At 42.1% G+C, this 12,480-nt stretch overlaps 1 protein-coding gene across 4 annotated transcripts in view; it reads left to right on the top strand.

Annotated features, from left to right (window-relative positions):
- The window catches only part of GALNT18 (polypeptide N-acetylgalactosaminyltransferase 18), a 225,191-nt gene that overhangs the window by 99,157 nt on the left and 113,554 nt on the right, over positions 1-12,480 (top strand). The window lies entirely within an intron of this gene.

The raw sequence follows: 12,480 nt of genomic DNA, 5'->3' as shown, positions 1-12,480 counted from the left end.
GCCCACACTGTGGCCTTCCAGCTCTTCTCCACCTACAGGCCCACACTGTGGCCTTCCAGCTGTTTTGCGCCTACAAGGCCCCACTGTGGCCTTCCAGCTCTTCCCCACCTACAGGGTCACACTATGGTTTTCCAACTGTTTCTATCCACAGGCCCACACTGTGGCCTTCCAGCTCTGGTCTTCCAGCTCTTCTCCACCTACAGGCCCACACTGTGGCCTCCCAGCTCTTTTCCGCCTACAAGGCCCCACTGTGGCCTTCCAGCTCTTTTCCACCTGCAGGCCACACTGTGGCCTTCCAGCTCTTCTCCACCTGTGGGCTCACACTGTGGCCTTCCAGCTCTTCTCCACCTACAGGGCCCCACTGCGGCCTTCCAGCTCTTTTCTGCCTACAAGGCCCCACTGTGGCCTTCCAGCTCTTTTCCGCCGGCAGGCCCACAGTGTGGCCTTCCAGCTCTTCTCCACCCCACTGGGTGGCCTTCCAGCTCTTCTCCACCTATGGGCTCACACTTCAGCCTTCCACCTTGCCGCACTGCTGCGTCGAGTGCACTTTACTCCCCTGAGAGCGGGGGGGAGGCGACGCCGGCTAGCTCGGAGCACAGCAGCAGCTAGCAGTGGGGGGGCACTACCCTGATGCACCGGGGCGTCTGGGCAGCGCCTTCGACAGGGCAGCAATGTCGAGAGGAGCGGCAAAAGCGGAGAAGCTTGAGAGAAAAGAGGGTCTTAACTCGCCTGGTGCAGTCCAGAAATTTATTGTCTCGAGGGGATCCAGGCGGGAAAAGGCAGAGAATAATGAGTAACAGCAGTATATAAAGGGGGTGGAACATAGGTACAAGAACCAATGGGGGAAACTGAGGAGGGGAATCGGACATAACTGACACGGGCGAGAACCAATGATATAAGAGCTAGGGAGGGGCCCGGAGCACCTGCCCAATCACTTTCTGAGGAAGGGAGAAGTTTCTGGAGAAATGGGCAGGGCCCCGGGAGATGGACAGGGCTCTGGAGGAGGGGAAAATGTAACAAGTGGGGTGGTTGCTATGGGAACGGGGGTGGAGACAAGGGCTTGGCAGCTTTCCGCGAACAGGAGGGAACCAACTCAGGGAGAGGGGGAAACCAGGGCTGAACCATCAACATAGGCTTAGGGATGCAAAATGGGGAGAACATTATAAAATGGGGAGAACAACACCAACGGGGAAAACAATACAAATGGAAACTGAACCCACACCACAACACCACCTCTTCTCCACCTGTCGGCCCATACTGTGGCCTTCCAGCTGTTTTGCGCCTACAAGGCCCCACTGTGGCCTTCCAGCTCTTCTCCACCTACAGGGTCACACTATGGTTTTCCAGCTCTTTTCCACCTATAGGGCCACACTGTGACCTTCCAGCTCTTTTCCACCTACAGCCCCCACTATGGTCTTCCAGCTCTTTTCTCCACCTACAGGGTCACACTATGGTTTTCCAACTGTTCTCTACCCACAGGCCTACACTGTGGCCTTCCAGCTCTTCTCCACCTGCAGCCCCCACTGTGGTCTTCCAGCTCTTTTCTCCACCTGCAGGGTCACACTATGGTTTTCCAGCTCTTTTCCACCTACAGGCCCACACTGTGACCTTCCAGCTCTTCTCCACCCATGGGCCCACACTGTGGCCTTCCCGCTCTTCTCCACCTGCAAGGCTTACCTCCTAGGTCTGGGTCCAGCTAACAACCAGAATGAGTAATTTCTATCAAATAGATGAAGGCTTTACGTTTCAATTGTCTTCTGAAGCCCTGTTGAGCCCAAAGTCAGTCCTGTTATAAGTATTCATTAACATTTCTTCAGCATGTGTTGGAAGCTTCATCTCACCTACAATTTACATTAGATAGCGGGTGTGTTTTTTCTGCTAAAAGGAGAACCTTTTAATGCCCATTTTCAGTTTTATCAGATAATCTGGCTAAATTAGAGCTGCTCTCTTTGAAAGCACAGAACAGTTGGCAGGTGAAGCCGGTGAGTTTTAGTGGTGAAACACCTTTGAGCCAAGGTCTGTGCTGGCAGTCATGCGTGCCAGGCAGGGTGAACACATCCAGGCTTATTCCACAATGGCTTGGGGAGCTGGATGGGAGCAGGGAAGGGAACAGCCTTCCCTGCAGTGCTTCTGGGGCCTCTTTGGGCAGCACTCTTCACAGAGACAGTTATTGCTCACACTTTTTGAAGCGTTGGTGATATATCTGATGCTTTGAACATGCAGCAGCTCTGGAGATGGAGAAGCAGGCAGAGGGAAAACTGCTTTTTTTGCAGCTCGTTAAAAAAAGAAATCATTAAAATAAATGTGCTGGGTACTTGGTGAATCAAACGTGATCGTATGCACTTGTTCTAACCAAATATTTTAATAACTGAAGCAGTAGTGCATTTTGCTGCACATTAAGTTGATGATAGCAAAAATATATGAACGCCATCCCAGGCAGCACTTGAGCAATATCTATGCTATATATTATTATATATTGCATTGTAGAAATATTTTTGTTGCAGATTTGCTGAAATACTTTAGAGAAATCAAAGTCCATGCAATTGTATTTGTGTTTTGGTTGAATCAGTTTAGCAGTGCCTGTAGGGACAGTCTCATTTTTTTAATTGTAAACTGATCTGGAGGAAAAAAAAAATCTTTTTAACTAGACATCAGTGATAGAAATGCTTCTGTTCTTAAAGTGCTTTTGAAATTACTCCTCTGAATAATTTAAATATAATTTTTCATAACTCTGTGTTTTAGAAATTAAAAATATGGAGAAAATGAATGTTACTGAAGCTGAAAATAAAGTTAGGATTTTAGAAGAAACTCTAGTTAGAAACGAATCATGATCCTAATTCCTGTGCAGTTTTGATCCTTTGCTGACTGTCTGCCAGACACATGACAGACATCACAGTCTATAGGGACACATGCATACAAAATAATGGCTTAGTAATGGTAGCTCAGGCAGGTTCCCTGCACCCTTTAGGCTGAGGAGCAGGCAGGGACTCAGACTCTGGGATGTAGTAAGTTGTGACCCTGAGGAAAATGAGCTGTGTTGTCAGGCAGTGTGCAAACTGTTTGCTGTACCTACAGCAGCCTGTGGAGAGCAGAGCTACAGGGGTTCTGAAAAAGAACTCCTGCTCCTGACAAGCAGATTCTCATTTGTGTGAGAGCACATGCATGAATGTTGTGGGGGGAAAAAAGTCTATCCTGTGAAAGTGTGTTTCCAGTGTAATAATCAATTTTTGGGATTTCTAGCACCTGGTTTTTGAGCCAAGTGCAGAAGTCACTTCCCAAGTCTGTTTAGCTGTATTTGAGTTATCCTTGGGCAGGTACTGGGCTCAAGCAGCACAGCCTAAAAGCCAAGGACAGCGTGGTGTGAAGAGAGCCTGCAGCAAGTGACGTGGAGACCAAGTCAGTCACCTTTGCTGGAGCTCAGTCAGTTGTGGTGTTTCTGTTCTGACTAGAAATGCATGAGAGCACAGGTAGAAGAGGTACCACAGTACCTTGGTTAGCCCAGGTCTAACCCAGCTCATTAGGCTGGGTTTAGCAGTGATTCTGCAAGAGCCAGCATGGCAGTGGCATCCTAGCAAAGGCTTGTGACAGGTGGATAAAGGAGCAGAGCTCACATAGTTCTGTCTGGGCTCAGTGGTGTCTGTCATCTGTATTCAGAGCCTTTCATATGAATTACAGGAATTTGGGAGGACAGCAATATTTGCAACTGAAACCTAAGGAAATTCACACATTGTTAGCCCCAGATGAGAGCAGGAGAATTAAGTGATCTGCCAAAATTGTGATATTACTCCTGTATATCATACTGGTGTGACTCAGCTTTGACCTTTCTGCCTGCAGTGCTCTGAGAATTCACATCAACATGTCTTAGCAGGGGAGCTCAGCGTGTCTTTACAAGGTTCTGCAGAGAGAAAGGCCATTCCACGTGTGTAGAACACCAAATTATAACAGGCAGCATTTTCTAGGGTTGAGACTGTCAACATTAAATGCCATGACAAAAGAAGAGGACAGTTAGAGATTGCTGAGCCACAGCACAGATGGAGGAGAGAGCAAAAATCCAGCCCTGCCCAGTGGGAGGCATGAGGAGGCAGTAGAACACATTTAGAAGTTAGGGCAGTGCACTCTCCCCAAGCCTCTGAACTCTGGCCTCTCTAGAAAAAGATTATCACGTGGGTTGGAAACATCCAGCAGAGCACAGCTGGCTCAAGCTGGGGCAGTTGTCTCACCTTTCAGAAGTCCTTCTCATGCTTTAGGTACTGCCGAGTGGTTTCTGACCCTCTGCACAGCCATGAGCCTCCTGTCCCATTTGAATTTGGTTCCTTTTCACTGTGAGTATTTGTGCTAGCACAGGGTGTCCCCAGCACGGTCCAAAATAATCTCTTTGAAGTATATAAGAGATGCCCTGGATACTTTAGCCTCCTGAAGTGTGAATTGGGCTCAGTTTTTGCAATACTCAGTGCAGGGTTTATTGTGGAGTACTGTCTCTGCCAGGGCCTGATTTTGTGCTGCTGAAGTTGGGTGCTGTGCTGTTCCCCACCCTTCTGTGCTCTGTTAGCCCATCACCCATCTACATCACAGACTGACACATAGCTCTGATGAGTGTGGAAGCCCTGAGGAAGGTAGTGTTGCCCTTGCTGCATGCAGGGCAGAGGATAATGGTTCTGTGTTAGTTATAATTCTGTTGCCTAATTCAGTTAGTTATAATTCTCTTGTAAATCATTACTTTTAGTAGGGCAGGCAGTACCCAAAAAGCTTGTTTTGGGTGAAATGTGAATGAAAGAAGCTCATGCAGAAATTCATTATAACAATTTAGGTTGTTGAGGGGTCCTGAAACTGCCTCCCCAACTCCTTTGGAGTGGATGCACTTCAGATTCTGCTTTGTTGGCTTGTAAATTTTTGTTGCCTGATCCATTGTGCTGAAGCACACATGGGAGAGGGAGGTGATGTTCTTCTCTGATTATGTGATGAGCGAGGGAGGCGTAGCAGGAAAGGTTTGCAGCAGGATCCCAGCAGAGGAGCTGTTTCCAAGGGCCTGGCTCCTGCACAGGCTGTCTGATAGAAAGAAACCTGGGAGTAAATGCAAACCAACCTTTTCAGTCAGTGTAACTGACTGAAAGAAAGCAAAGGCAGGGAGGGTGGAAGGCACAATAAGCATTTAAAGCTCAGATGTTTTAATTCTTTGGAGACTGTCAAATGGCATGCTATAGCATGTGGCTTGCAGCAGGTTTGCCCTTTTCCTGGCTGAAAGTTTGTCATCTGGAAAAGTGCAGAGGAGAGCTCCTGTCTCCTGTGCAGAGAAGGGCTTTGGCTATTTTGGAAGCACTTCTTTCAAACAATTCACTGCTCCTAAACTGATTAATCAGAGGCTCAGTTTGGCAAGGGACAGTGGTAGAAGCCTTGAAGACAGCAAAATTAGGTTTGTGATAAAGTGGGCACAAACAGAGCAGGCAAGAGATCCCCTGAATGCAGAGAGGACTAAAAGGAAGAGAAATCAAGCACTGGGTAGTTGAGGAGAATGATGTGGTTTGGGACAAAGGTTTTTCATGTGTGTACACCTTCCAAAATGTCCATCAGTCTTATGGTGGCAAACACAATCCTGGATGTAGCATGCATCAGACTTCTGTAATTTTTTTCCTTTCTTAAAATTGATATAAGAGAAATCAGTAATTTCCAGTAGTGAGGCTCAGGCTGGGCATTTGTATGTAATCTCCATTTCTTTTCAAAAGGCAGCTCCTCCAGAGCTGCATTCCATGAACCTTTGCCCCAACATGTCCCTGTGAAACAGTTCTGTTCTGCTGGGTTTGTGTTAGTGATGGATATGGCTCCTTTTGTTGCTAGGGGTAAAAGAGAACATGAATATTGCTTGTAGGTTCTGATGTTTCAAATGAGTCATTTAAAAAGAGCACAAAAGCCTGTAATGAATTGTTTTGGACAGAAGTCCTAAAATTTCCAAATTTTAGGACTTGTTAAATACCTAATCTTTATTGCTGTCCTATTTCATGCTCTCTTTTACTTATCTCTCTACTTCTGATTCTTGTTTTTCTCATCTCACCTTTGGTGTCAGAGTGGTTCCCAGCAGCAGTGTGCACTGCCTGAGCAGCCAGCCCTGGGATGCTGAGCTCATCTCTGGTTTTCCTGTTGAGATCTCCCTCCTCAAATGGCTGCTCTGGAAGTGTTCAATATCACTGGCAGTGATGCCACATCAGGCTGCTCTAATAGCCCAAGTTAATGATGATGTGCACTTGTACAGGCAAAAAAGACCTTTTTATATGCTGGTTAGCATAGCTCAGGTAGCACTTAAAATAGTGATCATAGCAAAAGGAGAAATGAAGAATGATCACACAATGAAATTATAAACCTAAATCCAAAAATAGCTGTGCAGGAGTTCTTACAGTGGTGGAATGCTGGGGGACACAAGACAGATGATGGGCTTTGGGTGTGGTTAACATAAGAGATTTGGTAACAGGATGCCTTGGCAATAGCAAACAGAACTTTGAGGATTGCAAGAAGATTCAATCAGACAGGTTTACAGGAAAAAGAAAATTACATCAGACTTCTGAAAGCAAGAGATGTTTAAAAGGCTTAAGTTTGTTTATGTGATTTTAACCCAACCACTGTAGTAAAACATTACCAGGCCCCCTAAAATAGTATAAAAGTGTTTGTGTCCCACAATAAATCAGATTCTGATCACCAAATCAGCCTTCCCATCTCTCTTCATTGCAGACATCACAATACTCAGTTCTTTTGCCAGAGTTTTGCTGCTACTTGTTTCATTTATGCCAGAATGTTTTGTTTTGTTTTGTTTTGTTTTGTTTTACTCCAGTGTATTTTGAACTTCTGTTGGTCATTTTGGCTGTGGACAAAATGTTACCAGTGCTTGAAGAAAGTACAATTCTTTTCCTGGTTGTGCTTCTGAGAAATTCTTACCCTGTTGGAACTAAAACTTGCTCCCATGAATGTTGCTAAAACAACATTTGAACCCCAAACACTTTTAGTAACATCTTGATTGCATCTTGTATTTAAGAAAAAACAACAACAACAAAAATAAAAAACAAAACAAAACAAACCCCAAAACACCAGAAAAACCCCCACCAAAACAAAAAAAAAAAAAAAAAAGGAATATATGCTGCAATTTTTTTTCTAAACAAAAACGTGGGGTTTTGCTATTTGATGTGATACTCTTGGTGAAAGTTTTTCACAGCTTGCATAAAGCAATTTGAGTTCGTAATTATGTACATATTTGTAGATGCTCTCAGAGATAAGTGATTAATACAGCAAATAATTTTTGGTTTGCTGCTTTAATGCAGAGTTGTGCTAAACTAATTTTAATGGCTAATGACTGGCTAAATCGAATTATCACAATGCATAGAGGAATAGAGTTGTCTTGTGGACAAATATTTGAAAGAAGCTTCATAATGTATGCTGCCTTCCATTTATCAGAGCTGTGCTTGAAATAGAGCACCAGGAGTTCCTCTAAATTTCTGGTAACCATGGCAACTGCTGCTTTAGTGCTATTAGCCCGCTGTAATTGAGTGGAGTGGGTTGCTGGCGGTAATTCCCAGCTTTGCTGAAGCGATGCTCACTGCTGCAGCTGTGACTGCCATTTGGAATCTGGATTTGAATTCCACTGGAACAGGCTGTGTGCCTCGTGGGCTGGGAGTTTGGGAGGAGCCTCCCCGTGGGAGAGGCAGGTCCCAGCAGAGCTGGGGATGCGCCCTTGGCGGGGCAGCCACTGGCACCTGCGCCTTGGGGTTGCCGCGCAACCGCTCCCTTCTCTGAGCTTGGTGGAGCTGAGATTGCCACCCATGCACTTCCCTCTCCTCTTCCCCCCTTCAGCATTCTTTATACACACCTCCTCCATCTCCCTGTAGGGTTTTTTAATTCTTTCCTATCACTATGGAATTTTATTCCTAATAAAACTTGGCGTACTTGGGAAAATGCGCAAGTGCTTTACGTTCCGGGCAGGGTCTGGGGCTGAGTTAATTCTGATCTGTTCAAATTAAAAAAAAAAATTAGATCATTTTTGGCATCATCAGCTGATACAAAAAATTATGTAGAGAGGAAAAACTGCTTTTTTATAAACTACAGGGACACTGAAACAAAAAGTGAATTTGAGCTGGAAGTAAAGATAGTGAATGAGTCTGAATGGGAAAAAAAAAAAAGAAAACATGAACTCAGTTCAGGAATGTACCCTCCTTGAAAATTAGTCTTCTTGAAAAGACTAAAGAAATTAGAAAAAACAGGAGCCTACTTCTATTATCTTGTGCCATCTGTAGTTATTTTTTAAGGCATGGTGGTGCAAAAATGAATCAAATTGCATCCAGAGGATTAAAAGCTTTGCTCTTGTCTGTACAAGCTGCCAGCAATGAAAAATTTTGCCCAGAGTGATAAGGAATTGCAAATATGTAAGATGCAAATGAATGCAGGTGGGAAAACCAATACAAGTAGTTTCTTTTAAATGGATGGAAGACTCATCAGAAGCGGAAATTTTGTTTGAGCATGTCAGCTTATGCATGGATTTTTGGCAGGGGAGCGGTGTATTGGGGGCTATTTTGTCATCAGGAACCTTTTTGCAATATAATTTGTCACTAGTCTATTGCAATAGTATATTTTACATTTATCTCGAGCTCAGCTTAATTGACAGAGGAGAAACAAACACCAGTATTTAAGGAAGCAACTTCTTCCAACTATTTTCAATATACTTTTATTGCCATTCAAAGTATTTTCAAAAATCCCTCTGTTTTTCTTAATTATTTAACAGGTACCATACCTTACCAGATAGAGTTTCATTTTTTGCTAGAGTATCACTTTATCTTCTTTGTGCATTGTTATGGCTGAAGATAACAAATATTACCATGCCTAGGGTAGACAGCTGGAAGATACATTGGCTGTAGATTTGTTTGCTGGACCATTTTATATTTGTTCATTTTGGCTGCAAGCACATCACTAAAATAACAAGGATAATACTGAGGATAATTTTAGTAGGTTTAAACCTGTTAACTAGTTCATAGTCTGTTTGAAGACAAATTTTCAAAATTTGGATGCATACACACCATTTGGCATGAACAAGTCTGTTCTTCAATTCAAGGACAAGGATCTGTAATAATTTTAGCATCTTTTGAAAAATATGAGTGTTAGTATTGAAGAATTATTATGTGATCATTAGTAAAGAGGCCTCCCAGCCATTTTGAGCATGAAATATGCACATTGGAAATCTTTCTGTCAAATGTCAGTTAAACCTGATGGTCCCTAAAACTCACATTTGTAAAAGGTTTGACAGTGCTCAGCCCAAGTAAATTTATGGCTATTTCAACCACTCAGTCATCTGGGCAGGGCTTTCAGAGATTGTTTTAAGCAGGGCTTTCAGAGATTGTTCATCACTGAAGGTGATCTTTTTTTAAGGAACACTTTCAGAGGTTAGAATACTCACCCTGGGGTACGGGAGGTAGGTGTGGGAACTATCTTTTCTCCTTAAGAAGATGTGAAACCTGTGTGTTATCACCAAAGGGCTATTGGGACAGCCAAAGGTGATACAGAGACTCCATCATCAGGAGGCATGAAAAGGCACTTTATTATTAGAAATCTGCAGTTTTATAGAAACTGTGGTGGACCTGAGACCTGATTGGCCTTTAGGAATCTTCTTTCACACTATTGGTGAACTATGAATAGCACACTCAAGAGAACCATATCTATCAACAACAGTTATGGTGTTTGTGAGGTTTTCAGGATGAGGGGAGAGATGAGAATCTGACTCCATGTTCTCAGAGGGCTGATTTATTATTTTATGGTATTGTATTGTATTGTATTATATTATATTATATTAGTATTATATTATATTATATTATATTATATTATATTATATTATATTATATTATATTATATTATATTATATTATATTATATTATATTATATTATATTATATTCTATTATATTATATTATATTATATTATTATATTATATTATACTAAAGAAAGATAAGGCTATAGAGAGAAGGCTTAACAAGAATGATAATGAAAAATTTGTGACACAGCTGATGGTGATTGGTCATTAAGTTAAAGCAATTCACCTGAAACCAATCAAACGTGCACCTGTTGGTGAACAATGTCTAAGCCACATTTCAAAACAACAAAACAAAGAGAAACAATTAAATAATTATCATTTTCATTTCTCTCTGAGGCTTCTCAGCTTCTCAGGAAAAGAATCCTGGGCAAAGATAATTTTTCAGAAAACATGACAATGACAAACAGTTACAGAAAGAGAGATAATAATTGTTTTGTAATTCTTTCTCTGAGCTTTCTCACAGCTTCCCAGGAGAATCCAGGGACAGCAATGTCTCTCTGTTCAGAGGATGTGTGATTACCCCTGTGGGTGTCCCTAGCACTGGGGCTGTTCAGCCTAGAGAAGGGCTTGCACAGGATGCCTTCCCCAGGCCCATTCCAACCTCATCCATCCTGTGACTGTGTGGCATCGTAGCAAACTGCCCTGACACCTGACTTGCAGGCTCTGTGAAAATGACTTTGTTTCTTCAGCCAAGTTGTCACCAGTAAAAAGGAAAAAATAAATATTATCTTGCAAAAGAAAGAAAAAAGTGATCCCAAGAATTTTTGTGGCATTATAATCTAGATTTGACATAGCCATGAAGAGTGGAGTTTGGGGTTTAAAATGCATGAACATCCATTTGAATGTGTGCTGCAGGTCCTTCCTCCATGGGATTTACCCTGAACATGAGGTTAGAGAGACTTGGTATCACTCCAGCTTAGTTTAATGGCTCCAAGAAAGTGGAATGAGCCTGAAAAGGGGGACTGAAAATAATCACACCAAGCTGGCTAGGGGTTGGCTCTCTGGAGAGATCAGGGAGGATTGAACTCATGCTCCCTCCATCCTGGCTGAAGGTTTTAACTCCTGCACTTCTGGCTAAGAGAGAAAAACAGTGCTGCCTTGCACTTCTTCTGGAAAAAAGTCAGCTCCCCTTGTCTTTTATGGTAGTGCTTTATTTTGCATAAAATCAACTCCTGGATTCCTGGAAGAAAACTTTTCTTTCTTATGCTGAAAGCTGTCTTACCAATGAATAGAGGATTAAAACACCTGTCGAAATACAAACTGATTTGGGAAAGAAAGTTTTGGCTTGTTGTTCCACAGAAGATCAAGCCACAAGTGGGAATCAGTAAATCCAAACACCATTGTAATTATTTCCCTCTGGTGTTGATGCCCTGGAACAAAAAGCTTTGAATCTCTGCAAAAAGAGGTTTCATATTTGTTACTAAAAGGTGTATGAACCAGGTTATTAAAAACATACCATACACTTTTCATGGCTTGAACTGTTACTACTTTTTCTAGACTCTCTTTTCTATTTTATATGTCCTTATAACTCTTTTTGTATGGTGACAGAGAGAAAAGTACCTAAAATATTAAATAGCTTCTTTAATGGGATTTCCATCACTTTGAAGCCAATGACTGAATTTAGAAAATCGGTTGACCAGCTGAATATTTTGAATATTGTGCTATCTCAGTTTTGGCTTGGATGTCATGTGTCCTATGCACTTTTTTCAGAACCTGTAAAAGCAGAGAAGCAAATTGATCATCTTGATTGAAATTAATTTTTGTACATCCAGCACATGAAGAGGGATGCTCTTGTGAGACGTCTTTCTATTTATTTGCTACACAAATTAAAATACGAAGTCCTAAAGAATTTTTCTCTTTGAATAGAAGAACAGATTTAGTTAAGGAGTCATATTCAAGCATGATGTAAAACTACTGAGTCTATCCATGTTTTCTGAATGCAAACCATTGGCTGTTAGTTCTGCTTTCCACAGTTTTCAGGGGTCCCTGGATGTAGGGATAGCCACTCACTGTTGTCAGGAGGTAGAGAAAACCATTAACATCAATCATTTCCGTCTGCAAAATCTATCTAAAAATGCTGCTTGAGTCAGCCTGTGCCTAATTTCATCCTAGAAAATAGTTTCAAATCTGAGAAGAAGGTAGAATTAATTGCTGTTCAGAAACATGGCATTAAAATACTAAAAGTTTAGCAGAAAAATAATTAATTCCTTTTACTCAAATTCTGGCTGTATTAAAAAGCAAATATTTTGTTCACAGTTTAATAAGGTAAAGTGGTAAAAGAGCTTTCTACTCAGATAATTGAAAGATGTGAATCCTTTTTGGGAAAGAAGGAGGTGAAAAAAAAACCCCAATAAAACACTAAGGAGCTTTCAAGTTGTGGGCAGCACTCCCATACTGCTGTTTCCATAAGCAAGTCGAAATGTGGCTGAAATACCTATTTTTGAAAAATGAAAGAAAAATGCATCATTTTATGAGAGTACCCCTCTTTCTGATTAAATCCCTTGACTGTGCTTACAGATAAGTTTTCCACTTTTTTAATGTGGTTTTTCTGGCTGCACCATCTGTCTTTAGTAGCAGGATGTTCTTTCTGTATCTTTTAATGCGTTCTTACAACTGGGGGTAGGTTTCTCTGAAACTGCCAAAAAT

The sequence above is a fragment of the Serinus canaria genome, chromosome 5 (genome assembly GCF_022539315.1).
Source record: "Serinus canaria isolate serCan28SL12 chromosome 5, serCan2020, whole genome shotgun sequence".
Lineage (NCBI taxonomy): Eukaryota > Metazoa > Chordata > Aves > Passeriformes > Fringillidae > Serinus > Serinus canaria.
This window is presented reverse-complemented; position numbering and strand designations above follow the sequence as displayed.